Genomic DNA, 26,168 nt, shown 5'->3' with positions numbered 1-26,168 from the left:
CTTGCTGATGATTCTTATACACTGGCGCCTATATCGGAGATCGATCAGTGTCTTCATGTGCAGGTATCATCTCCACAGATTCGCCGGCCTTTTCTTTTATCTGGCATATATGCGAGGTGTTCTATCACCCAGCGCCGCGAGCTTTGGTCTTTCTTACATGACACCGCGATTTCGTCACTGGGATCCCCCTGGCTGATTGGCGGTGATTTTAATGCCATCGCCGATATATCTGAACGGAAGGGCCCGGGTCGGCCTAAATTGCGCTCTATTCAGGATTTCTCGACCGCAATCCTCGATGCGAACCTCATTGATGCTGGTTTCGAGGGCCCCCCGCACACATGGACCAATCGGCGGGTTTGGGAGCGCCTTGATCGCATTCTTTACAGCTCTGCCTGGGAGGATTTTGCGGAGACAACTCGAGTCAGGCACTTACCGCGGATGCATTCGGACCACGCCCCGCTCTTGGTCCGTTTCTCGCATGAACGGCACCGCCTAGCCTCTGCATTCCGGTTTCAGAACATGTGGACTAGACACCACTCTTTTCAGGACCACGTCCGCCAGAGTTGGGCTGTCCCGACGGGCACCACCGGTCTCCTCAACCTGCGATTGAAACTCGGACGCCTCAAGCAGGCTCTGAAGTGGTGGAACAAACAGGTATTTGGTAATGTGTTTCAGGTACTTGCAGCAGCAGAGAAAGATGCTGAGGAGTGCGAAGCGGATTTCGATCGGGATCCCTCTGACGCCAACCTCCTCCGTCGTCAACGGAGCGCAGCAGCCTTGACACATGCGATTTCTCTTGAGGAGGCCTTCTGGAAACAAAAAGCAGCATGTCGTTGGGCAGTTGAGGGAGAGCGAAACTCCAGAATGTTCCACTCCATGGTGAAGGAACGGCGTCGGCGGGCTACGCTTTTCTCGATGAGGGACGGTGCTCGTACCCTCACTGATCACTCAGCCATTAAGCAGTCAGCTATTACCTACTTCTCCGAGATGTTTGGTCAGCCTGACGATGCAGACACCTCGGGGATGGATGCACTGGCGGACCCTCCGCCTCAGGTTCCTTTGGCTGAATGTGCTCGGTTGCTGGAACCACCAACACTTGCGGAGGTTCGTGCTGTGGTTTTCTCGATTGACAAGGACAGTGTGGCTGGCCCTGATGGCTTTTCCGCCGCTTTCTATCAAACGTGTTGGGATATTATTCACGAGGATGTTTTCGATGCTGTTCTGGATTTCTTCTCGGGAGCTCCTCTTCTGAAGTTCTATACGGCAACGACACTTGTGCTTATCCCCAAGACGGACGGGCCAGTCGCTTGGGCTGATTTTCGGCCTATCAGCCTCTGTAATGTGAGTTCTAAGATCTTCACGAAGTTACTCACTGTGCGACTTGGTCCGCTACTGCCGCAGCTTCTGTCGCCACACCAGAGTGGTTTTGTCAAAGGTCGGGCAATTGCAGACAATATTTTGCTGGCATCGGAAATGGTACATGATCTCAATTTGAGGGGGGACTCGCACAATTTGCTGCTGAAACTGGATTTGAATAAGGCATACGATCGGGTATCGTGGCGGTTCTTGCGACATGCCCTTACCAGGTTCGGTTTCCCGCCTCATTTTATCACCTTGATTATGAATTGTGTCGAGCATGCTTGGTACTCGATTCTTGTGAATGGGGACTTGGGCGGTTTCTTCCCCTCCTCGCGAGGCCTCAGGCAGGGAGACCCCCTGTCCCCGACTCTCTTTGTTTTGGCTGCAGATCTCTTATCTCGCGGCTTGGAGCGCCTATACAATCGGTACCCGGACCTGTACTATCGGTGTCGTGGTCGGTTCCGATTGACGCACCTAGCCTATGCGGATGATGTTCTCATCTTTGCCAATACCCGTGGTGATCGAATCAGCCTCTTGACGGATTTTCTGACGACGTATGCGCGAACTACTGGCCAGATGGTGAACTGTCAGAAAAGTCAGCTGGTATTTAGCCGCCGATGCCCGGAGAGGGTCCAGCGACAGCTTCAGTCCGTCACTGGTTTCGGCAGGGTTGGACTTCCCCTTACGTACCTCGGCGCCCCGCTCTATGTGGGCAATCGGCGTAATATCCTCTACGAAGACCTACTTGGGAAACTGCGGCGATATCTGCAGCGTTGGGACCGCTCCGTTCTCTCTCACGGAGGTCGCTTGCAACTGATCAGAAGCACGCTCTTCTCGCTTCCCCTTTACCTCCTACAGGTCCTTAAACCCCCCCCAGGCTGTCCTACACTCAGTGGAGCAGCTCTGTGCTCGTTTCTTCTGGGGCTCCTATCATGGCCACCGTCGCCGCCATTGGATTTCCTGGATGGATGCGGCGAGGCCCCAGGACGAGGGCGGGCTTGGTATTCGCCGCCTGTCCGACATGGTTCGCGCCTTCTCGCTTAAATTGTGGTGGCGTCTCAGAGATGGTTCCTCTCTTTGGGCTCGCGCGCTCCAGCATAAATATTTCCGCAGCTCCTTCCCGGGTCTCGCCCCCTGCCGGAACTACGACAGCCCGGTCTGGAAACGTCTTTGCCAGATCCGCGATGAGGCACAGACGCAGATCACTTGGAACTTGGGGCGTGGGGACTGTTTCTTCTGGTATGATACTTGGTGCGGCGATCGCCCTCTCTGCACTGACCGCCGGGACCGCCCTCCGCCGATTCGGGTGAAAGAGATGTGGTTTAACGGGTCGTGGGATTTGACGCGCCTTCAGGCCTACCTTCCGGCATCCCTTGTTCAGCGGGTCTCTGCGATTCCTTTTGACCCCCTGATAGCGGATCAGCCGATATGGAAGGCTTCGGACACAGGTACTTTTACTACTACCTCAGCCTGGGAGATGAGCCGGACAGCCGGGGCTCGGAGTTGGCTTTCCTGCTGCCTCTGGTCGCCACTACTTACGCCTACGATGTCGGTATTCCTATGGCGTTTATTTCGCCGTCGGATACCTGTTGACGAGGCCCTTTGGAGGCTGGGTCTCCCTATTGTTTCTCGCTGCCAGTGCTGCAGTGAATCCGAGACTTTTGCACACTTATTCTTCTCGTCGGCGGTTGCCCAGCGCGTGTGGCGCCATCTTGCCGACCTATTCCGTATCCGAACCCCGCGGACACATGCGCCCCACCTGATGGTCTCTGCTTGGCGTCTGTCCTCCCCACATGCGCGGAGCATCCGTACCTATATCCCACTTCTGGCCTTCTGGTTTCTTTGGACGGCACGGAATGACGCCAAACACCGAGGTATCCAGATTTCCTCTGACAGGATTATTTGGCGTATTCACTCTCATTTGCAGGTGTTGGGCCGTGCTGGCCTCCTTCAGCGACAGCACTGGCCTGGGGAGGTGCACTTAGCCTCCACTCTCGGCCTTCGCCTCCCGCCTCCGGTTCTTCGGCCGCCGGTCATGGTACGCTGGGAAGCCCCGTCTCCAGGCTGGTTCAAACTCAACACTGATGGGGCATCGCTCGGGAATCCAGGCGCCGCTGGAGCCGCGGGCGTCATTCGGGATGCCACCGGCGCCCCAATTGTGGCATTCCAAGTTCCCCTTTTGAATACGACGAACACTTTGGCCGAACTGCAGGCGATTCGATCTGGAGTGGACCTGGCGGTTGCCCGCGGCCTCCTCCCTCTCTGGATCGAGACGGACTCGGCCAGCAGTATCTCTCTCATCTCCTCCTCGACGGGACACTGGACTCTCCAGCCTTGTCTCCACCACCTGCGCCTACAGCTTCGCAGCATCGAGTGGAGGATCTCTCATATTTTCCGCGAGGGCAATAAAGTGGCGGACAACTTGGCGAACACCTCTGTTGCCCTTCCTCATATGCGGATCCTTGAGCCGGCGGACATCCCAGCGAGGACCCGTGGCCTCATCCATGCTGACGCGGCGGGCCTTCCGTGCTTTCGCTTCCGTTAGCTTATATTTGCTTACACTCTTTATTTACATTTGCAGCACTTGTACCGAACTTTGCAGAACTACGTATGGCTTGATCCCGTTGGGGTACGTAGGCAGCTCTTTGAGCCCAGCCAAAAAAAAAAAAAAAAAAAAAAAAAAAAAAACCCTAAACCCTAAACCCTAAACCCTAAACCCTAAACCCTAAACCCTAAACCCTAAACCCTAAACCCTAAACCCTAAACCCTAAACCCTAACCCTAAACCTAAACCCTAAACCCTAAACCCTAAACCCTAAACCCTAAACCCTAAACCCTAAACCCTAACCCTAAACCCTAAACCCTAAACCCTAAACCCTAAACCCTAAACCCTAAACCCTAAACCCTAAACCCTAAACCCTAAAACCCTAAACCCTAAACCCTAAACCCTAAACCCTAAACCCTAACCCTAAACCTAAACCCTAAACCCTAAACCCTAAACCCTAAACCCTAAACCCAAAACCCTAAACCCTAAACCCTAAACCCTAAACCCTAAACCCTAAACCCTAAACCCTAAACCCTAAACCCTAAACCCTAAACCCTAAACCCTAAACCCTAAACCCTAAACCCTAAACCCTAAACCCTAAACCCTAAACCCTAAACCCTAAACCCTAAACCCTAAACCCTAAACCCTAAACCCTAAACCCTAAACCCTAAACCCTAAACCCTAAACCCTAAACCCTAAACCCTAAACCCTAAACCCTAAACCCTAAACCCTAAACCCTAAACCCTAAACCGGCAGCCTCCCGAAGTTTGCTGGTTCGATACGCCCTGTCACTGCTGATAACCATCTCTTTTCACACAAGTCTTTCGCCACTGCCGTGGCCTCCGGTCTCAATTCCGACGCTCCCGAGGACAGTCCCTACTCCTTTCTGGCGGAGCCTCGTCCGACTGCTATTGGACAATGGATTTCCACTGCCGGACAGCCGCGCCTTGCTTTTACTGCTGACGAAACAGCAAGGTACACAGCCTCGCATCCGTACATTCTTATCGGTAAATTCTCTCACGGATACTCTTCTTGGAAAGATCTTACCGACGGTTTTGCGAGTTTCTGTTTGGCGGGGAAGTTTGTTTTGCAGCATCTTAATCACCGCCATATTGTGATTCGCCTCACTACCGAGGCTGACTATATGCGACTTTGGATTCGGGGAACTTGGTTCATCAAGGGCTTCCCGATGAGAGTTCTCAAATGGACCCCCGATTTCAAAACTACCGAGGAACCTCCACATGTTCCGGTGTGGGTTACGCTCCCACTACTTCCTCTCCACATGTATCACAGAGATCTTTTATTTACGGTTGCTGCTGGCATTGGGACCCCTCTGAAGGTTGATACCCCTACGGCGACTCGGAGTCGGTGCTCCCACGCCAGAGTCTGTGTGGAAATTGACCTTACGAAGCCCCTCCTGCATGCCTTCGAGATTGATGTGGGTACTGGTGTGCTCGAGCAGAAGGTCATCTATGAGCGTCTACCTAGTTTCTGCTCACTCTGCCGCCATCTCGGACATAAAGCAGAGGCTTGTTTACGCAGACCTTCTTCGCAGTCGGTACCAGCGACCGTATCAGCTGCGCAGGATCCTCCTGCTGCGCCTTCTAGTCGCCATGACTCGGTGCATGGCCCTTCTGAGACCTCTGCGGCCCCTGCCTCTGGTGATATCATGGAATCCCGGCCCCCCACTGCTCGACGCCGTCGTCGGCGCCGCAATCGAAATCGGGGTACGCCTTCTACTGGTATCACTAATGATTCTGGCTCCTTGCAGGCTCCTCTTCGGCCCCTCCGCCAGGACCCCCAGCCTTCTACCCGGAGGCCTTCTGATGACATACCGGAGTTGAATGGTTTCAGACGCCTTCGTTCTGGTGTGCGGGTGTCCTTTGGGGAGACACAAGTGGCTCCAAATCCATCACAGACGACCAGGAATTCACAGCAGGTAATACCGGCGCCTCTCAGCGGCCCTGCGGAGGCTCATCGCCCCCACGCTCCTCCTCGGGTGACCTTTGCCCACTCACGGGGGGATGCCTCTGCGATACTGCTTACCTCTGGTGTTCGAGTTACTTTTGGGGACTTCCGGGCGCCTTCGGAAACCTCTCCGGCCCGCCCTCTGGCTGGACAGACTACAGCTGAGCCCCCGATCGACAGTCCTGCTTCCCCGCTGGACGACTGTCGGCTGAGTCCCACTCCAGCGACTCCTGCCACCGCCCCAGCCCTCGGTCTCCTTCTGCAGCCCCCCTTGGACGATCAGGTACCCTCGCCGCCTTTACCACTACTTGCTGATGATATGCAGGTACCCCCGGAGCCTGTGTCGCTTCCTCCTGCTCAGTCTTTGGCAATCTGGGGACTCCCCTCTGGTCATGGCCTGGATAAGGGGAAGGCAGTGCTGCTCTCGGACCCCCCTGCATCACCTATCTGCGATCGACGTGATCTTTCAGTGGACACATGCCTATCGGCCACGGGTTCTCCTTCCTCGGACACCCAGCGGGATGAGGACTCTGCACTACAAGCCACCTTCGCCGAGGACTCGGATGGTGACTCGCCCCTTATTAAGGATGGCCAACCGCCCCTCATCGATTCACTGTCTCTCTCCCCGAGAGGTACCACTGATTTTCACTCTTGTGATCTTCCTGCTGATGCAACTACAGGGACAGAGCTCCTCCCTGAATCTGGTCCGAACCCACCCCTCCTGCGGACTTCATCGGAACCGCTCCCTGTTGTCGCTCTGTCGACGGAGTCGCATCCGAGCAGAGGGGTGTGCGTTTTGAACCAGGCTACTGATCCTCCGTCTCTCAGCGGATCTTTGGAGACAGTGTCGGATGACCGGCCACAGGCTCTGCCACCAACCTTCTCTAGACCGATCACCCGCAGCATCTCTCGTCAGCAAGTAAGTTCCTCTCGTCGCCCTTCTGCTAGTACTCGATGACAGACACCTACATTCTGGTCTGGAATGTTCGAGGAATTGGTAACCCCAGGGCTCAACGGGAGGTTCATTGGCTTTGTAAGCAACACCGTATCCGCCTTCTCATCATCCTTGAACCTATGGTTCTGGCGGACACTGCTTTCTTCTGCCGGCGGTTTGGTTTCTCTCAGATGCTAACCAACACGGCTAATTCTATCTGGATTCTTGCTGATGATTCTTATACACTGGCGCCTATATCGGAGATCGATCAGTGTCTTCATGTGCAGGTATCATCTCCACAGATTCGCCGGCCTTTTCTTTTATCTGGCATATATGCGAGGTGTTCTATCACCCAGCGCCGCGAGCTTTGGTCCTTCTTACATGACACCGCGATTTCGTCACTGGGATCCCCCTGGCTGATTGGCGGTGATTTTAATGCCATCGCCGATATATCTGAACGGAAGGGCCCGGGTCGGCCTAAATTGCGCTCTATTCAGGATTTCTCGACCGCAATCCTCGATGCGAACCTCATTGATGCTGGTTTCGAGGGCCCCCCGCACACATGGACCAATCGGCGGGTTTGGGAGCGCCTTGATCGCATTCTTTACAGCTCTGCCTGGGAGGATTTTGCGGAGACAACTCGAGTCAGGCACTTACCGCGGATGCATTCGGACCACGCCCCGCTCTTGGTCCGTTTCTCGCATGAACGGCACCGCCTAGCCTCTGCATTCCGGTTTCAGAACATGTGGACTAGACACCACTCTTTTCAGGACCACGTCCGCCAGAGTTGGGCTGTCCCGACGGGCACCACCGGTCTCCTCAACCTGCGATTGAAACTCGGACGCCTCAAGCAGGCTCTGAAGTGGTGGAACAAACAGGTATTTGGTAATGTGTTTCAGGTACTTGCAGCAGCAGAGAAAGATGCTGAGGAGTGCGAAGCGGATTTCGATCGGGATCCCTCTGACGCCAACCTCCTCCGTCGTCAACGGAGCGCAGCAGCCTTGACACATGCGATTTCTCTTGAGGAGGCCTTCTGGAAACAAAAAGCAGCATGTCGTTGGGCAGTTGAGGGAGAGCGAAACTCCAGAATGTTCCACTCCATGGTGAAGGAACGGCGTCGGCGGGCTACGCTTTTCTCGATGAGGGACGGTGCTCGTACCCTCACTGATCACTCAGCCATTAAGCAGTCAGCTATTACCTACTTCTCCGAGATGTTTGGTCAGCCTGACGATGCAGACACCTCGGGGATGGATGCACTGGCGGACCCTCCGCCTCAGGTTCCTTTGGCTGAATGTGCTCGGTTGCTGGAACCACCAACACTTGCGGAGGTTCGTGCTGTGGTTTTCTCGATTGACAAGGACAGTGTGGCTGGCCCTGATGGCTTTTCCGCCGCTTTCTATCAAACGTGTTGGGATATTATTCACGAGGATGTTTTCGATGCTGTTCTGGATTTCTTCTCGGGAGCTCCTCTTCTGAAGTTCTATACGGCAACGACACTTGTGCTTATCCCCAAGACGGACGGGCCAGTCGCTTGGGCTGATTTTCGGCCTATCAGCCTCTGTAATGTGAGTTCTAAGATCTTCACGAAGTTACTCACTGTGCGACTTGGTCCGCTACTGCCGCAGCTTCTGTCGCCACACCAGAGTGGTTTTGTCAAAGGTCGGGCAATTGCAGACAATATTTTGCTGGCATCGGAAATGGTACATGATCTCAATTTGAGGGGGGACTCGCACAATTTGCTGCTGAAACTGGATTTGAATAAGGCATACGATCGGGCATCGTGGCGGTTCTTGCGACATGCCCTTACCAGGTTCGGTTTCCCGCCTCATTTCATCACCTTGATTATGAATTGTGTCGAGCATGCTTGGTACTCGATTCTTGTGAATGGGGACTTGGGCGGTTTCTTCCCCTCCTCGCGAGGCCTCAGGCAGGGAGACCCCCTGTCCCCGACTCTCTTTGTTTTGGCTGCAGATCTCTTATCTCGCGGCTTGGAGCGCCTATACAATCGGTACCCGGACCTGTACTATCGGTGTCGTGGTCGGTTCCGATTGACGCACCTAGCCTATGCGGATGATGTTCTCATCTTTGCCAATACCCGTGGTGATCGAATCAGCCTCTTGACGGATTTTCTGACGACGTATGCGCGAACTACTGGCCAGATGGTGAACTGTCAGAAAAGTCAGCTGGTATTTAGCCGCCGATGCCCGGAGAGGGTCCAGCGACAGCTTCAGTCCGTCACTGGTTTCGGCAGGGTTGGACTTCCCCTTACGTACCTCGGCGCCCCGCTCTATGTGGGCAATCGGCGTAATATCCTCTACGAAGACCAACTTGGAAAACTGCGGCGATATCTGCAGCGTTGGGATCGCTCCGTTCTCTCTCACGGAGGTCGCTTGCAACTGATCAGAAGCACGCTCTTCTCGCTTCCCCTTTACCTCCTACAGGTCCTTACCCCCCCCAGGCTGTCCTACACTCAGTGGAGCAGCTCTGTGCTCGTTTCTTCTGGGGCTCCTATCATGGCCACCGTCGCCGCCATTGGATTTCCTGGATGGATGCGGCGAGGCCCCAGGACGAGGGCGGGCTTGGTATTCGCCGCCTGTCCGACATGGTTCGCGCCTTCTCGCTTAAATTGTGGTGGCGTCTCAGAGATGGTTCCTCTCTTTGGGCTCGCGCGCTCCAGCATAAATATTTCCGCAGCTCCTTCCCGGGTCTCGCCCCCTGCCGGAACTACGACAGCCCGGTCTGGAAACGTCTTTGCCAGATCCGCGATGAGGCACAGACGCAGATCATTTGGAACTTGGGGCGTGGGGACTGTTTCTTCTGGTATGATACTTGGTGCGGCGATCGCCCTCTCTGCACTGACCGCCGGGACCGCCCTCCGCCGACTCGGGTGAAAGAGATGTGGGTTAACGGGTCGTGGGATTTGACGCGCCTTCAGGCCTACCTTCCGGCATCCCTTGTTCAGCGGGTCTCTGCGATTCCTTTTGACCCCCTGATAGCGGATCAGCCGATATGGAAGGCTTCGGACACAGGTACTTTTACTACTACCTCAGCCTGGGAGATGAGCCGGACAGCCGGGGCTCGGAGTTGGCTTTCCTGCCGCCTCTGGTCGCCACTACTTACGCCTACGATGTCGGTATTCCTATGGCGTTTATTTCGCCGTCGGATACCTGTTGACGAGGCCCTTTGGAGGCTGGGTCTCCCTATTGTTTCTCGCTGCCAGTGCTGCAGTGAATCCGAGACTTTTGCACACTTATTCTTCTCGTCGGCGGTTGCCCAGCGCGTGTGGCGCCATCTTGCCGACCTATTCCGTATCCAAACCCCGCGGACACATGCGCCCCACCTGATGGTCTCTGCTTGGCGTCTGTCCTCCCCACATGCGCGGAGCATCCGTACCTATATCCCACTTCTGGCCTTCTGGTTTCTTTGGACGGCACGGAATGACGCCAAACACCGAGGTATCCAGATTTCCTCTGACAGGATTATTTGGCGTATTCACTCTCATTTGCAGGTGTTGGGCCGTGCTGGCCTCCTTCAGCGACAGCACTGGCCTGGGGAGGTGCACTTAGCCTCTACTCTCGGCCTTCGCCTCCCGCCTCCGGTTCTTCGGCCGCCGATCATGGTACGCTGGGAAGCCCCGTCTCCAGGCTGGTTCAAACTCAACACTGATGGGGCATCGCTCGGGAATCCAGGCGCCGCTGGAGCCGCGGGCGTCATTCGGGATGCCACCGGCGCCCCAATTGTGGCATTCCAAGTTCCCCTTTTGAATACGACGAACACTTTGGCCGAACTGCAGGCGATTCGATCTGGAGTGGACCTGGCGGTTGCCCGCGGCCTCCTCCCTCTCTGGATCGAGACGGACTCGGCCAGCAGTATCTCTCTCATCTCCTCCTCGACGGGACACTGGACTCTCCAGCCTTGTCTCCACCACCTGCGCCTACAGCTTCGCAGCATCGAGTGGAGGATCTCTCATATTTTCCGCGAGGGCAATAAAGTGGCGGACAACTTGGCGAACACCTCTGTTGCCCTTCCTCATATGCGGATCCTTGAGCCGGCGGACATCCCAGCGAGGACCCGTGGCCTCATCCATGCTGACGCGGCGGGCCTTCCGTGCTTTCGCTTCCGTTAGCTTTTATTTGCTTACACTCTTTATTTACATTTGCAGCACTTGTACCGAACTTTGCAGAACTACGTATGGCTTGATCCCGTTGGGGTACGTAGGCAGCTCTTTGAGCCCAGCCAAAAAAAAAAAAAAAAAAAAAAAAAAAAAAAAAACCCTAAACCCTAAACCCTAAACCCTAAACCCCAAACCCCAAACCCCAAACCCCAAACCCCAGATTCGCGAAATTACAAACGCTCTCCAGCACTTGGGCGATTTCCGGCCACCTTCTCCGACGACTTCCGTTCCGGCGGATCCAGACGCCGGACGGCAAATCGGCCACCGTCAGTCGCCTCGCCACCCCCATAAACCCCCCCCTACACCAAACCTCATCACCGGAAAACGCCCCCAGCCGCCGCTCTCGTCAAGGCCCGAAACGACGTCTCCGGCGAACTCGCCGTTCCCGGCGTTTTCGGCCCGGCGTTTCATCAGCATCGTGACCGCCGTCCTTCACAACCCCCGTAGCCGCCTTCCCGCTGTCGGAAACCACCCCGCGGCCGCCGTCACCATCCGCCGGGATCTGCCCAGCGCCGTCGAGTTTGTCGCGGCCCCTCCTGACGTCCAACGGCGATTCGGCCACCGTCACTGAACTCGCAGGGTTGAGGAGTCCCCGAACCCACCCCTCGATCGCCGGAATCCGCCGCCGGCCCCGGCCCCGACGGTTTGCCTCCTGAACCGTCGCCACCGCTGTTCGGCATCCCCCCGCCGTCAGACCACTATTCTGACGACGGCATCGTACTCCCCGGCCCGGAAAACCCCTAGGACCGTGCTACCGCCGCGAGCTGCCACCTCTCCGCCGCTGCCGCCGTTGATCTGATTTGCGTCACCTTCGGCGCCGCCGTACTCCCATCTCCGACGCCGGTTCGTCATTCGGCCACCGTCACCGACCTCGCAAGGTTGGGGAGTCCCTGAACCCACCACCCGACCACCGGAATACACTGCTGGAAGCCGCCGTCGACTTTGCCCTGCCGGTTGACCTCCGGCAACCCCGACGATTGCCCTCCTGACGGTTGACCTCCCGACGGTTGATCTCCCGACGGTTGGCCTCCTGACGGTTGAGTTCCCGAGACGCCGCCTCTGCTTCTTCGGCCGACTCCGCTGCCCGACCAACTCTCTGGTCCCATTACTGTATCACCCGACCCCGACATACGCCTTGGTCGGTGCTCCTTGACGCCAGAACATCTCCCGACTGAGGCCCAGGGATCGCGACTGTTGTTTCTCCCGACGGTTGATCTCCCGACCGAGGCCCGACCGAGGCCGTCTCTGGTCCTGAAGGTTGATCCCGACCTAGGCCCGACCGAGGTCGTCTCTGGTCCCGAAGGTTTCCCGACCGAGGCCCGACCGAGGCCGTCTCTGGTCCCGAAGGTTGATCCCGACCGAGGCCCGACCGAGGCTGTCTCTGGTCCCGAAGGTTGACCCCGACTCGGCGCCTCTCCGCCCGACTTCGCTGCCCGACCACAGTTCTGGTTCCATCATTTCCCCGACCCCGACAACCCCCTTGTCGGTGCCCCTGACGCCAGAACCGTTCCCGTCCGCGGTCCAGGGATCGCGGTTGTCACTGATCCCGACGGTTTATCCCGACTCGGTGCCACCACTGTTCTCCCCGACCCCGCCAACCCCCAGTCGGTGCCCCGACGTCAGAACAGTTTCCGACTGGGGCCAAGGTGTCGCGGCTGTCACTGACCCCGACTTTTGACATCCCGACACGTCGTCCCCGACTCTCCGCCCGACCCTGACGTCCGACCACCCCCCCCAGACGCTGGAACAGTGCCCGCACGGTGCCAAGGAATTGCGGCTTCCTGCCGCTCTGGTGCTCTGATCGCAGGTCGGACGGCACTGTCTGGACTAGCTGGCCCTGGAAACCCCAGACCCCCACCCTCTGCCGCCGTATCTGATGACAGACGCTGACTCCTTCCGGAGCTAGGTTTCTGCTGTGGATTTGCCGGACATGGCTGCCCAGACTACTGCCGGCCGCCGGCAGCCTCCCGAAGTTGATGGTTCGATACGCCCTGTCTCTGCTGATAACCATCTCCATTCACGCAAGTCTTTCGCCACTGCCGTGACCTCCGGACTCAATTCCGATGCTCCTGAGGACAGTCCCTACTCCTTTCTGGCGGAGCCTCGTCCGACTGCTATTGGACAATGGATTTCCACTGCCGGACAACCGCGCCTTGCTTTTACTGCTGACGAAACAGCAAGGTACACCGCCTCGCATCCGTTCACTCTTATCGGTAAATTTTCTCACGGGTACTCTTCTTGGAAAGATCTTACCGACGGTTTTGCGAGTTTCTGTTTGGCGGGGAAGTTTGTTTTGCAGCATCTTAATCACCGCCATATTGTGATTCGCCTCACTACCGAGGCTGACTACATGCGACTTTGGATTCGGGGGACTTGGTTCATCAAAGGATTCCCGATGAGAGTTCTCAAATGGACCCCCGATTTCAAAACTACCGAGGAACCTCCACATGTTCCGGTGTGGGTTACGCTCCCACTTCTTCCTCTCCACATGTATCACAGAGATCTTTTATTTACAGTTGCTGCTGGCATTGGGACCCCTCTGAAGGTTGATACCCCTACGGCGACTCGGAGTCGGTGCTCCCACGCCAGAGTCTGTGTGGAAATTGACCTTACGAAGCCCCTTCTGCATGCCTTCGAGATTGATGTGGGTACTGGTGTGCTCGAGCAGAAGGTCATCTACGAGCGGCTCCCTAGCTTCTGCTCACTCTGCCGCCATCTTGGGCACAAAGCGGAGGCTTGTTTACGCAGACCTTCTTCGCAGCCGGTACCAGTTACCATCTCAGCTGCGCAGGATCCTCCTGCTGCGCCTTCTGGTCGCCATGACTCGGTGCATGGCCCTTCTGAGATCTCTGCAGCCCCCGCCTCTGGTGATATCATGGAATCCCGGCCCCCCACTGCTCGACGCCGTCGTCGGCGCCGCAATCGAAATAGGGGTACGCCTTCTACTGGTATTACTAATGCTTCTGGCTCCTTGCAGGCCCCTCCTCAGCTCCTCCGACGGGACCCCCAGCCTTCTACCCGGAGACCTTCCGATGACATCCCGGAGTTGAATGGCTCCAGACGTCTTCGCTCTGGTGTGCGGGTGACCTTTGGGGAGATACAGGTGGCCCCAAATCCATCACAGACGCCCGAGAAGACGCCCGAGAAGTCACTGCAGCTCACACCGGCGCATCTCAGCGGCCCTGCGGAGGCTCATCGCCCCCACGCCCCTCCTCGGGTGACCTTTGCCCACTCACGGGGGGATGCCTCCGCGATGCTGCTTACTTCTGGTGTTCGAGTTACCTTTGGGGACTTTCTGGCGCCTTCGGAAACCTCGCCGGCCCGCCCTCTGGCCGGACAGACTACAGCTGAGCCTCCGATTGACAGTCCTGCCTCCCCTCTGGATGACTGTCGACTGAGTCCCACTCCAGCGACTCCTGCCACCGCCTCGGCCCTTGGTCTCCTTCCGCAGCCCCTATTGGCCACTCAGGTACCCTCGTCGCCTTTACCACTGCTTGCTGATGATATGCAGGTGCCGCCGGAGCCTGTGTCGCCTCCTCCTGCTCAATCCTTGGCAATTTGGGGACTCCCCTCTGGTCATGGCCTGGATAAGGGGAAGGCAGTGCTGCTCTCTGAACCTCCTGCATCCCCTATCCGCGATCGACGTGATCTTTCAGTGGACACATGCCTATCGGCTACTGGTTCCCCTTCCTCGGACACCCAGCGGGACGAGGACTCTGCACTACAAGCCACCTTCGCCGAGGACTCGGATGGTGACTCGCCCCTTATTAAGGATGGCCAACCGCCCCTCCTCGATTCACTATCTCTTTCTCCGAGAGGTACCACTGATTTTCACTCTGGTGATCTACCTGCTGATGCAATTACAGGGACAGAGCTCCTCCCTGAATCTGGTCCGAACCCACCCCTCCTGCGGACTTCATCGGAACCGCTCCCTGTTGTCGCTCTGTCGACGGAGTCGCATCCGAGCAGGGGGGTGTGCGTTTTAAACCAGGCCGCTGAACCTCCGTCTCTCAGCGGATCTTTGGAGACAGTGTCAGATGACCGGCCACAGGCTCTGCCGCCGGCCTTCTCTAGACCGATCACCCGCAGCATCTCCCGTCAGCAAGTAAGTGCCTCTCGTCGCCCTTCTGCCAGTTCCCGATGACAGACACCTCCCTCTTGGTTTGGAATGTGCGCGGAATTGGCAACCCCCGAGCTCAACGAGAGGTACATTGGCTCTGCAAGCAGCACCGTATCCGCATTCTTATTCTTCTGGAGCCTATGGTTTTTGCGGATGTTGCTTTCTTTTGCCGGCGTTTTGGCTTCTCCCAGATGCTTACTAACGCGGTCAATTCTATCTGGATTCTTGCTGATGACTCCTATAAACTGGAGCCTATTTCGGAGATCGATCAGTGTCTTCATGTGCAGGTTTCGTCTCCGCAGCACCGCCGGCCCTTTTTCCTATCTGGGATCTATGCGCGATGTTCTGTCACCCAGCGCCGTGCCCTCTGGTCTTTCCTACAGGACACAGCGGCCTCGTCATTGGGGTCTCCTTGGCTTATCGGTGGCGACTTTAATGCCATCGCCGACATATCTGAACGGAAGGGCCCAGGTCGCCCTAAGTTGCGCTCTATTCAGGATTTCTCAGCGGCTATCCTTGATGCGAATCTTATCGATGCCGGTTTTGAAGGCTCCCCCCATACATGGACAAATCGACGAGTTTGGGAGCGCCTGGACCGCATTCTCTACAACACTGCCTGGGAGGATTTCGCTGAGACGACTCGTGTCAGACACCTCCCGCGGATGCACTCGGACCACGCCCCGCTCTTGGTCCGATTCTCGCATGAAAGACACCGCCTTGCCTCTGCATTCCGGTTTCAGAACATGTGGACCAGACACCACACTTTTCAGGACCACGTCCGCCAGAGTTGGGTTGTCCCGACGGGCACCACCGGTCTCCTCAACCTGCGACTGAAACTTGGACGACTCAAACAGGCTCTGAAGTGGTGGAACAAACAGGTATTTGGGAATGTTTTTCAGGTATTGGCAGCAGCAGAAAAAGACGCAGAGGAGTGTGAAGCGGAGTTCGATCGGGATCCCTCTGACGCCAACCTCCTCCGCCGTCAGCGTAGCGCTGCGGCTTTGACGCACGCGATTGCACTGGAAGAGGCTTACTGGAAACAGAAAGCAGCCTGTCGGTGGGCGGTCGAGGGAGAACGGAACTCCCGTATGTTCCATTCCATGGTGAAGGAACGACGCCGGCGGGCGACAATCTTCTCGATGGCTGACGGTGCTCGTACCCTCACTGATCACTCAGATATTAAGCAGTCAGCCATTTCCTATTTCTCTGGGATGTTGGGACAGCCTGATGATGCCGACACGTCGGAAATGGATGCCTTGGCAGACCCACCGCCCCAGGTTCCGCCGGCCGAGTGCACTCGGTTGCTTGAACCGCCTACACTTGCGGAGACTCGTGCTGTGGTCTTCTCGATTGATCAAGATAGTGCGGCTGGTCCCGATGGCTTCTCTGCCGCCTTCTACCAGAAATGTTGGGAGATCATCCGGGAGGATGTGTTTGATGCTGTACTGGATTTCTTTTCGGGAGCCCCCCTCCTGAAGTTTTATACAGCGACGACTCTTGTACTTATCCCCAAGAAGGAGGGGCCACTTGCATGGGCTGATTATCGACCTATCAGCCTCTGTAATGTCAGCAGTAAGATCTTCACAAAGCTACTCACCACGCGCCTTAGCCCTCTACTGCCGCAGCTTCTATCGCCGCATCAGAGCGGCTTTGTCAAAGGCCGCGCGATTGCGGACAATATCCTGTTAGCGTCGGAGATGGTCCATGATCTTAATCTGAGAGGAGGCTCGCACAATTTATTGCTGAAATTGGACCTTAACAAGGCGTACGATCGGGTGTCATGGCGGTTCTTACGGCACGCCCTTTCCAGGTTCGGTTTCCCGGCTCACTTCATCACTTTGATTATGAACTGTGTTGAGCATGCGTGGTACTCGATCCTTGTGAATGGGGACCTGGGTGGCTTCTTCCCCTCCTCGCGAGGCCTTAGGCAGGGAGACCCCTTGTCCCCGACCCTTTTTGTCTTGGCTGCAGATCTCTTATCACGCGGCTTGGAGCGCCTCTACAGCCGTTTTCCGGATCTGTACTATCGGTGTCGTGGTCGGTTCCGGCTGACGCACCTTGCTTATGCGGATGATGTCCTCATATTCGCTAATACCTGTGGCAATCGCATCAGCCTTCTGACCGACTTTCTGACGACTTACGCACGGATTACTGGCCAGAAGGTGAACTGTCAGAAAAGCCAGCTTGTTTTCAGCCGCCAGTGCCCGGAGACTGTTCAACGACAGCTCCAATCGGTGACTGGTTTTGGCGCAGCTGAACTCCCTCTTACATATCTTGGCGCGCCCCTCTATGTGGGCAATCGGCGCAATATTCTTTATGAGGAACTCCTTGGAAAACTCCGTCGTTATCTGCAGCGCTGGGATCGCTCGGTTCTATCTCACGGGGGTCGATTACAGTTAATCAGGAGCACTTTGTTCTCGCTCCCCCTATATCTGCTGCAGGTACTTTGCCCCCCCCAGGCGGTACTTCACTCTGTGGAGCAACTTTTTGCTCGTTTTTTCTGGGGTTCTTATCACGGGCACCGCCGCCGCCATTGGATCTCCTGGGCGGATATTGCACGGCCACAGGAGGAGGGTGGGCTTGGCATTCGTCGCCTGGCCGATACGGTTCGGGCCTTCTCGTTTAAACTGTGGTGGCGACTCAGAGATGGCTCCTCCCTTTGGGCTCGCGCGCTTCAACAGAAATATTTTCGGAATTCCTTCCCAGGACTTGCACCCTGCAGGAGCTACGACAGCCCGGTTTGGAAGCGTCTCTGCCAGGTTCGAGATGAGGCACAGACTCAGATCACTTGGAATTTGGGGCGCGGGGACTGCTTCTTCTGGTATGATATTTGGTGTGGAGATCGTCCGCTATGCGCTGACCGCCAGGACCGCCCTCCGCCGATACGGGTGAAAGAGATGTGGGTTAACGGGACGTGGGACATGCCGCGCCTCCGAGCTTACCTCCCTGAAACCCTTGTTCAGCAGGTCTCGGCGATTCCTCCTGATCTCCAGACTGCGGATCAGCCGATCTGGAAGGCCTCGACCACAGGTACTTTCTCTACAACCTCAGCATGGGAGATGAGCCGAACAGCTGGAGCACGGAGCTGGCTCTCTTGCAGCTTGTGGTCGCCGCTTCTTACTCCTACAATGTCGGTATTCCTATGGCGTTTATTTCGCCGTCGGATACCCGTCGATGAGGCCTTACGGAAGATGGGCCTCCCTATTGTCTCTTGCTGCCAGTGCTGTCGGGAGTCTGAGACGATCGAGCACTTATTCTTCTCGTCGGCGGTTGCCCAGCGCGTGTGGCGCCATCTTGCTGATCTATTTCATATCCAAATCCCGCGGACACATGCGCCCCACCTGATGGTTTCCGCTTGGCGTCTGTCCTCCCCACATGCGCGGAGTATCCGTACTTATATACCGCTCCTGGCCTTCTGGTTTCTTTGGACGGCACGGAATGACGCCAAACACCGAGGTATCCAGATTTCATCTGACCGGATTATTTGGCGTATTCACTGTCATTTGCAGGTCTTAGGCCGTGCTGGCCTCCTTCAGCGTCAGCACTGGCCTGGGGAGGTGCACCTAGCCTCTAGTCTCGGTCTTCGCCTCCCACCTCCGGTTCTTCGGCCGCCGGTCATGGTACGCTGGGAAGCCCCGTCTCCAGGCTGGTTCAAACTCAACACTGATGGGGCATCGCTCGGGAATCCAGGCGCCGCTGGAGCCGCGGGCGTCATTCGGGATGCCACCGGCGCCCCAATTGTGGCATTCCAAGTTCCCCTTTTGAATACGACGAACACTTTGGCCGAACTGCAGGCGATTCGATCTGGAGTGGACCTGGCGGTTGCCCGCGGCCTCCTCCCTCTCTGGATCGAGACGGACTCGGCCAGCAGTATCTCTCTCATCTCCTCCTCGACGGGACACTGGACTCTCCAGCCTTGTCTCCACCACCTGCGCCTACAGCTTCGCAGCATCGAGTGGAGGATCTCTCATATTTTCCGCGAGGGCAATAAAGCGGCGGACAACTTGGCGAACACCTCTGTTGCCCTTCCTCATATGCGGATCCTTGAGCCGGCGGACATCCCAGCGAGGACCCGTGGCCTCATCCATGCTGACGCGGCGGGCCTCCCGTGCTTTCGCTTCCGTTAGCTTTTAGTTGCTTACAATCTTTATTTACATTTACAGCACTTGTACCGAACTTTGCAGAACTACGTATGGCTTGATCCCGTTGGGGTACGTAGGCAGCTCTTTGAGCCCAGCCAAAAAAAAAAAAAAAAAAAAAAAAAAAAAAAACCCCAAACCCCAAACCCCAAACCCTAAACCCGAAACCCTAAACCCGAAACCCTAAACCCGAAACCCCAAACCCGAAACCCCAAACCCGAAACCCCAAACCCCAAACCCCAAACCCCAAACCCTAAACCAAACCCTAAACCATTCGCGAAATTACAAACGCTCTCCAACACTTGGGCGATTTCCGGCCACCTTCTCCGACGACTTCCGTTCCGGCGGATCCAGACGCCGGACGGCAAATCGGCCACCGTCAGTCGCCTCGCCACCCCCATAAACCCCCCCCTACACCAAACCTCGTCACCGGAAAACGCCCCCAGCCGCCGCTCTCGTCAAGGCCCGAAACGACGTCACCGGCGAACTCGCCGTTCCTGGCATTTTCGGCCCGGCGCTTCATCAGCATCGTGACCGCCGTCCTTCACAACCCCCGTAGCCGCCTTCCCGCTGTCGGAAACCACCCCGCGGCCGCCGTCACCATCCGCCGGGATCTGCCCAGCGCCGTCGAGTCTGTCGCGGCCCCTCCTGACGTCCAACGGCGATTCGGCCACCGTCACTGAACTCGCAGGGTTGAGGAGTCCCCGAACCCACCCCTCGATCGCCGGAATCCGCCGCCGGCCCCGGCCCCGACGGTTTGCCTCCTGAACCGTCGCCACCGCTGTTCGGCATCTCCCCGCCGTCAGACCACTATTCTGACGACGGCATCGTACTCCCCGGCCCGGAAAACCCCTAGGACCGTGCCACCGCCGCGAGCTGCCACCTCTCCGCCGCTGCCACCGTTGCTCTGATTTGCGACACCTTCGGCGCCGCCGTCCTCCCATCTCCGACGCCGGATCGCCATTCGGCCACCGTCACCGACCTCGCAAGGTTGGGGAGTCCCTGAACCCACCACCCGACCGCCGGAATACACCGTTGGGAACCGCCGGTGACTCTGCCCCGTCGGTTGCCCTCCTCCCGACGGTTGACCTCCCGACGGTTGATCTCCCGACGGTTGGACTCCTGACGGTTGAGTTCCCGAGACGCCGCCTCTGCATCTTCGGCCGACTCCGCTGCCCGACCAACTCTCTGGTCCCATAACTGTATCCCCCGACCCCGACATACCCTTTGGTCGGTGCCCCTTGACGCCAGAACATCCCCCGACTGAGGCCCAGGGGTCGCGACTGTTGCTCCCGACGGTTGCTCTCCCGACTGAGGCCGACCGAGGCCGTCTCTGGTCCCGAAGGTTGATCCCGACCGAGGCCCGACCGAGGCCGTCTCTGGTCCCGAAGGTTGATCCCGACCGAGGCCCGACCGAGGCCGTCTCTGGTCCCGAAGGTTGACCCCGACCGAGGCCCGACCGAGGCCGTCTCTGGTCCCGAAGGTTGACCCCGACTCGGCGCCTCTCCGACCGACTTCGCTGCCCGACCACAGTTCTGGTTCCATCACTGTGTTCCCCGACCCCGACAACCCCCCTTGTCGGTGCCCCCTGACGCCAGAACAGTTCCCGTCCGAGGCCCAGGGATCGCGGTTGTCACTGGTCCCGACGGTTTATCCCGACTCGGTGCCACCACTGTTCTCCCCGACCCCGCCAACCCCCAGTCGGTGCCCCGACGCCAGAACAGTTCCCGACTGGGCCCCAGGTGTCGCGGCTGTCACCGACCCCGACGTTTGACATCCCGACCCGACGCCCCGCTACTCCGCCCGACCCTGACGCCCGACCACCCTCCTGGTCCCGCTACTGTGTTCCCCGACCCAGAAGCCCCCAGACGCTGCTACAGTGCCAGAATTCACGGCTGCCTCTGGCCCTTGTCGTCGTCGTTTCCCTGCTGCTCTGGCGCTCTGAGCGCCGGTCTGACGGCACTGTCTGATTCGCTGGCCCTGGAAGCCCCAGAACCCCATCCTTTGCCGCCGTCTCCGATGACAGCCGCCGACTCCTTCCGGAGCTAGGGTTCTGCCGTGGATTTGCCGGATATGGCCTATCAGGCTGCTGCCGGCCGCCAGCAACCTCCCGAAACTGATGGTTCGGTACGCCTTACCACTGCTGCTAACCATCTCCATTCACACAAGTCTTTCGCCAATGCTGTAACCTCCGGACTCAATTCCGAGGTTCCTGAGGACAGTCCTTACTCTTTTCTGGCGGAGCCTCGTCCGGCTGCTATTGGACAATGGATTTCTACTGCCGGACAGCCGCGCCTTGCTTTTACTGCTGACGAAACAGCAAGGTACACAGCCTCGCATCCGTACATTCTTATCGGTAAATTCTCTCATGGGTACTCTTCTTGGAAAGATCTTACCGACGGTTTTGCGAGTTTCTCCTTGGCGGGGAAGTTTGTTTTGCAGCATCTTAATCACCGCCATATTGTGATTCGCCTCACTACCGAGACTGACTATATGCGACTTTGGATTCGGGGAACTTGGTTCATCAAAGGATTCCCGATGAGAGTTCTCAAATGGACCCCCGATTTCAAAACTACCGAGGAACCTCCACATGTTCCGGTGTGGGTTACGCTCCCACTACTTCCTCTCCACATGTATCACAGAGATCTTTTATTTACAGTTGCTGCTGGCATTGGGACCCCTCTGAAGGTTGATTCCCCTACGGCGACTCGGAGTCGGTGCTCCCACGCCAGAGTCTGTGTGGAACTTGACCTTACGAAGCCCCTTCTGCATGCCTTCGAGATTGATGTGGGTACTGGTGTGCTCGAGCAGAGGGTCATCTATGAGCGTCTACCTAGTTTCTGCTCACTCTGCCGCCATCTCGGACATAAAGCAGAGGCTTGTTTACGCAGACCTTCTTCGCAGCCGGTACCAGCGACCGTATCAGCTGCGCAGGACCCTCCTGCTGCGCCTTCTGGTCGCCAAGACTCGGTGCATGGCCCTTCTGAGATCTCTGCGGCCCCTGCCTCTGGTGATATCATGGAATCCCGGCCCCCCACTGCTCGACGCCGTCGTCGGCGCCGCAATCGAAATCGGGGTACGCCTTCTACTGGTATCACTAATGATTCTGGCTCCTTGCAGGCTCCTCTTCGGCCCCTCCGCCAGGACCCCCAGCCTTCTACCCGGAGACCTTCTGATGACATACCGGAGTTGAACGGTTCCAGACGTCTTCGTTCTGGTGTGCGGGTGTCCTTTGGGGAGACACACGTGGCCCCCAATCCATCACAGACGGCCAGGTTTTCACAGCAGGTAATACCGGCGCATCTCAGCGGCTCTGCGGAGGCTCATCGTCCCCACGCTCCTCCTCGGGTGACCTTTGCCCACTCACGGGGGGATGCTTCTGCGATACTGCTTACCTCTGGTGTTCGAGTTACTTTTGGGGACTTCCGGACGCCTTCGGAAACCTCTCCGGCCCGCCCTCTGGCTGGACAGACTACGGCTGAGCCCCCGATCGACAGTCCTGCTTCCCCGCTGGACGACTGTCGGCTGAGTCCCACTCCAGCGACTCCTGCCACCGCCCCAGCCCTCGGTCTCCTTCCGCAGCCCTCTTTGGACGATCAGGTACCCTCGCCGCCTTTACCACTGCTTGCTGATGATATGCAGGTACCCCCGGAGCCTGTGTCGCTTCCTCTTGCTCAGTCTTTGGCAATCTGGGGACTCCCCTCTGGTCATGGCCTGGATAAGGGGAAGGCAGTGCTGCTCTCGGACCCCCCTGCATCACCTCTCTGCGATCGACGTGATCTTTCAGTGGACACATGCCTATCGGCCACGGGTTCTCCTTCCTCGGACACCCAGCGGGATGAGGACTCTGCACTTCACGCCACTTTCGCCGAGGACTCGGATGGTGACTCGCCCCTTATTAAGGATGGCCAACCGCCCCTCCTCGATTCACTGTCTCTATCCCCGAGAGGTACCACTGATTTTCACTCTTGTGATCTTCCTGCTGATGCAACTACAGGGACAGAGCTCCTCCCTGACTCTGGTCCGAACCCACCCCTCCTGCGGACTTCATCGGAACCGCTCCCTGTTGTCGCTCTGTCGACGGAGTCGCATCCGAGCAGGGGGGTGTGCGTTTTGAACCAGGCTGCTGATCCTCCGTCTCTCAGCGGATCTTTGGAGACAGTGTCGGATGACCGGCCACAGGCTCTGCCGCCAACCTTCTCTAGACCGATCACCCGCAGCATCTCTCGTCAGCAAGTAAGTTCCTCTCGTCGCCCTTCTGCTAGTACTCGATGACAGACACCTACATTCTGGTCTGGAATGTTCGAGGAATTGGTAACCCCAGGGCTCAACGGGAGGTACATTGGCTTTGTAAGCAACACCGTATCCGCCTTCTCATCATCCTTGAACCTATGGTACTGGCGGACACTGCTTTCTTCTGCCGGCGGTTTGGTTTCTCTCAGATGCTAACCAACACGGCTAATTCTATCTGGATTCTTGCTGATGATTCTTATACACTGGCGCCTATATCGGAGATCGATCAGTGTCTTCATGTGCAGGTATCATCTCCACAGATTCGCCGGCCTTTTCTTTTATCTGGCATATATGCGAGGTGCTCTATCACCCAGCGCCGCGAGCTTTGGTCTTTCTTACATGACACCGCGGTTTCGTCATTGGGATCCCCTTGGCTGATTGGCGGTGATTTTAATGCCATCGCCGATATATCTGAACGGAAGGGCCCGGGTCGGCCTAAATTGCGCTCTATTCAGGATTTCTTGACCGCAATCCTCGATGCGAACCTCATTGATGCTGGTTTCGAGGGCCCCCCGCACACATGGACCAATCGGCGGGTTTGGGAGCGCCTTGATCGCATTCTTTACAGCTCTGCCTGGGAGGATTTCGCGGAGACAACTCGAGTCAGGCACTTACCGCGGATGCATTCGGACCACGCCCCGCTCTTGGTCCGGTTCTCGCATGAACGTCACCGCCTAGCCTCTGCATTCCGGTTTCAGAACATGTGGACTAGACACCACACTTTTCAGGACCACGTCCGCCAGAGTTGGGTTGTCCCGACGGGTACCACCGGTCTCCTCAACCTGCGACTGAAACTTGGACGACTCAAGCAGGCTCTGAAGTGGTGGAACAACCAGGTATTTGGGAATGTTTTTCAGGTATTGGCAGCAGCAGAAAAAGACGCAGAGGAGTGTGAAGCGGAGTTCGATCGGGATCCCTCTGACGCCAACCTCCTCCGCCGTCAGCGTAGCGCTGCGGCTTTGACGCATGTGATTGCGCTGGAGGAGGCTTTCTGGAAACAAAAAGCAGCCTGTCGGTGGGCGGTCGAGGGAGAACGGAACTCCCGCATGTTCCATTCAATGGTGAAGGAACGACGCCGGCGGGCTACGCTTTTCTCGATGAGGGACGGTGCTCGTACCCTCACTGATCACTCAGCTATTAAGCAGTCAGCTATTACCTACTTCTCCGAGATGTTTGGACAGCCTGATGATGCAGACACATCGGGGATGGATGCACTGGCAGACCCTCCGCCTCAGGTTCCTTTGGCTGAATGTGCTCGGTTGCTGGAACCACCAACACTTGCGGAGGTTCGTGCTGTGGTTTTCTCGATTGACAAGGATAGTGTGGCTGGCCCTGATGGCTTTTCCGCTGCTTTCTATCAAACGTGTTGGGATATTATTCACGAGGATGTGTTCGATGCTGTTCTGGATTTCTTCTCGGGAACTCCTCTTCTGAAATTCTATACGGCAACGACACTGGTGCTTATCCCCAAGACGGACGGGCCAGTCGCTTGGGCTGATTTTCGGCCTATCAGTCTCTGTAATGTGAGTTCTAAGATCTTCACGAAATTACTCACTGTGCGACTTGGTCCGCTACTGCCGCAGCTTCTGTCGCCACATCAGAGTGGTTTTGTCAAAGGTCGGGCAATTGCAGACAATATTTTGCTGGCATCGGAAATGGTACATGATCTCAATTTGAGGGGGGACTCGCACAATTTGCTGCTGAAACTGGATTTGAATAAGGCATACGATCGGGTATCGTGGCGGTTCTTGCGACATGCCCTTACCAGGTTCGGTTTCCCGCCTCATTTCATCACCTTGATTATGAATTGTGTCGAGCATGCTTGGTACTCGATTCTTGTGAATGGGGACTTGGGCGGTTTCTTCCCCTCCTCGCGAGGCCTCAGGCAGGGAGACCCCCTGTCCCCGACCCTCTTTGTTTTGGCTGCAGATCTCTTATCTCGCGGCTTGGAGCGCCTATACAATCGGTACCCGGACCTGTACTATCGGTGTCGTGGTCGGTTCCGATTGACGCACCTAGCCTATGCGGATGATGTTCTCATCTTTGCCAATACCTGTGGTGATCGAATCAGCCTCTTGACGGATTTTCTGACGACGTATGCGCGAACTACTGGCCAGATGGTGAACTGTCAGAAAAGTCAGCTGGTCTTTAGCCGCCGATGCCCCGAGAGGGTCCAGCGACAGCTTCAGTCCGTGACTGGTTACGGAAGGGTTGGACTTCCCCTTACGTACCTCGGCGCCCCGCTCTACGTGGGCAATCGGCGTAATATCCTCTACGAAGACCTACTTGGGAAACTGCGGCGATATCTGCAGCGTTGGGAACCGCTCCGTTCTCTCTCACGGAGGTCGCTTGCAACTGATCCGAAGCACGCTCTTCTCGCTTCCCCTTTACCTCCTACAGGTCCTTAACCCCCCCCAGGCTGTCCTACACTCAGTGGAGCAGCTCTGTGCTCGTTTCTTCTGGGGCTCCTACCATGGCCACCGTCGCCGCCATTGGATTTCCTGGATGGATGCGGCGAGGCCCCAGGACGAGGGCGGGCTTGGTATTCGCCGCCTGTCCGATATGGTTCGAGCCTTCTCGCTTAAATTGTGGTGGCGTCTCAGAGATGGTTCCTCTCTTTGGGCTCGCGCGCTCCAG

This window comes from Andrographis paniculata, unplaced genomic scaffold, assembly GCF_009805555.1.
Source record: "Andrographis paniculata isolate CXL003 unplaced genomic scaffold, ASM980555v1 Contig72END, whole genome shotgun sequence".
Lineage (NCBI taxonomy): Eukaryota > Viridiplantae > Streptophyta > Magnoliopsida > Lamiales > Acanthaceae > Andrographis > Andrographis paniculata.
This window is presented reverse-complemented; position numbering follows the sequence as displayed.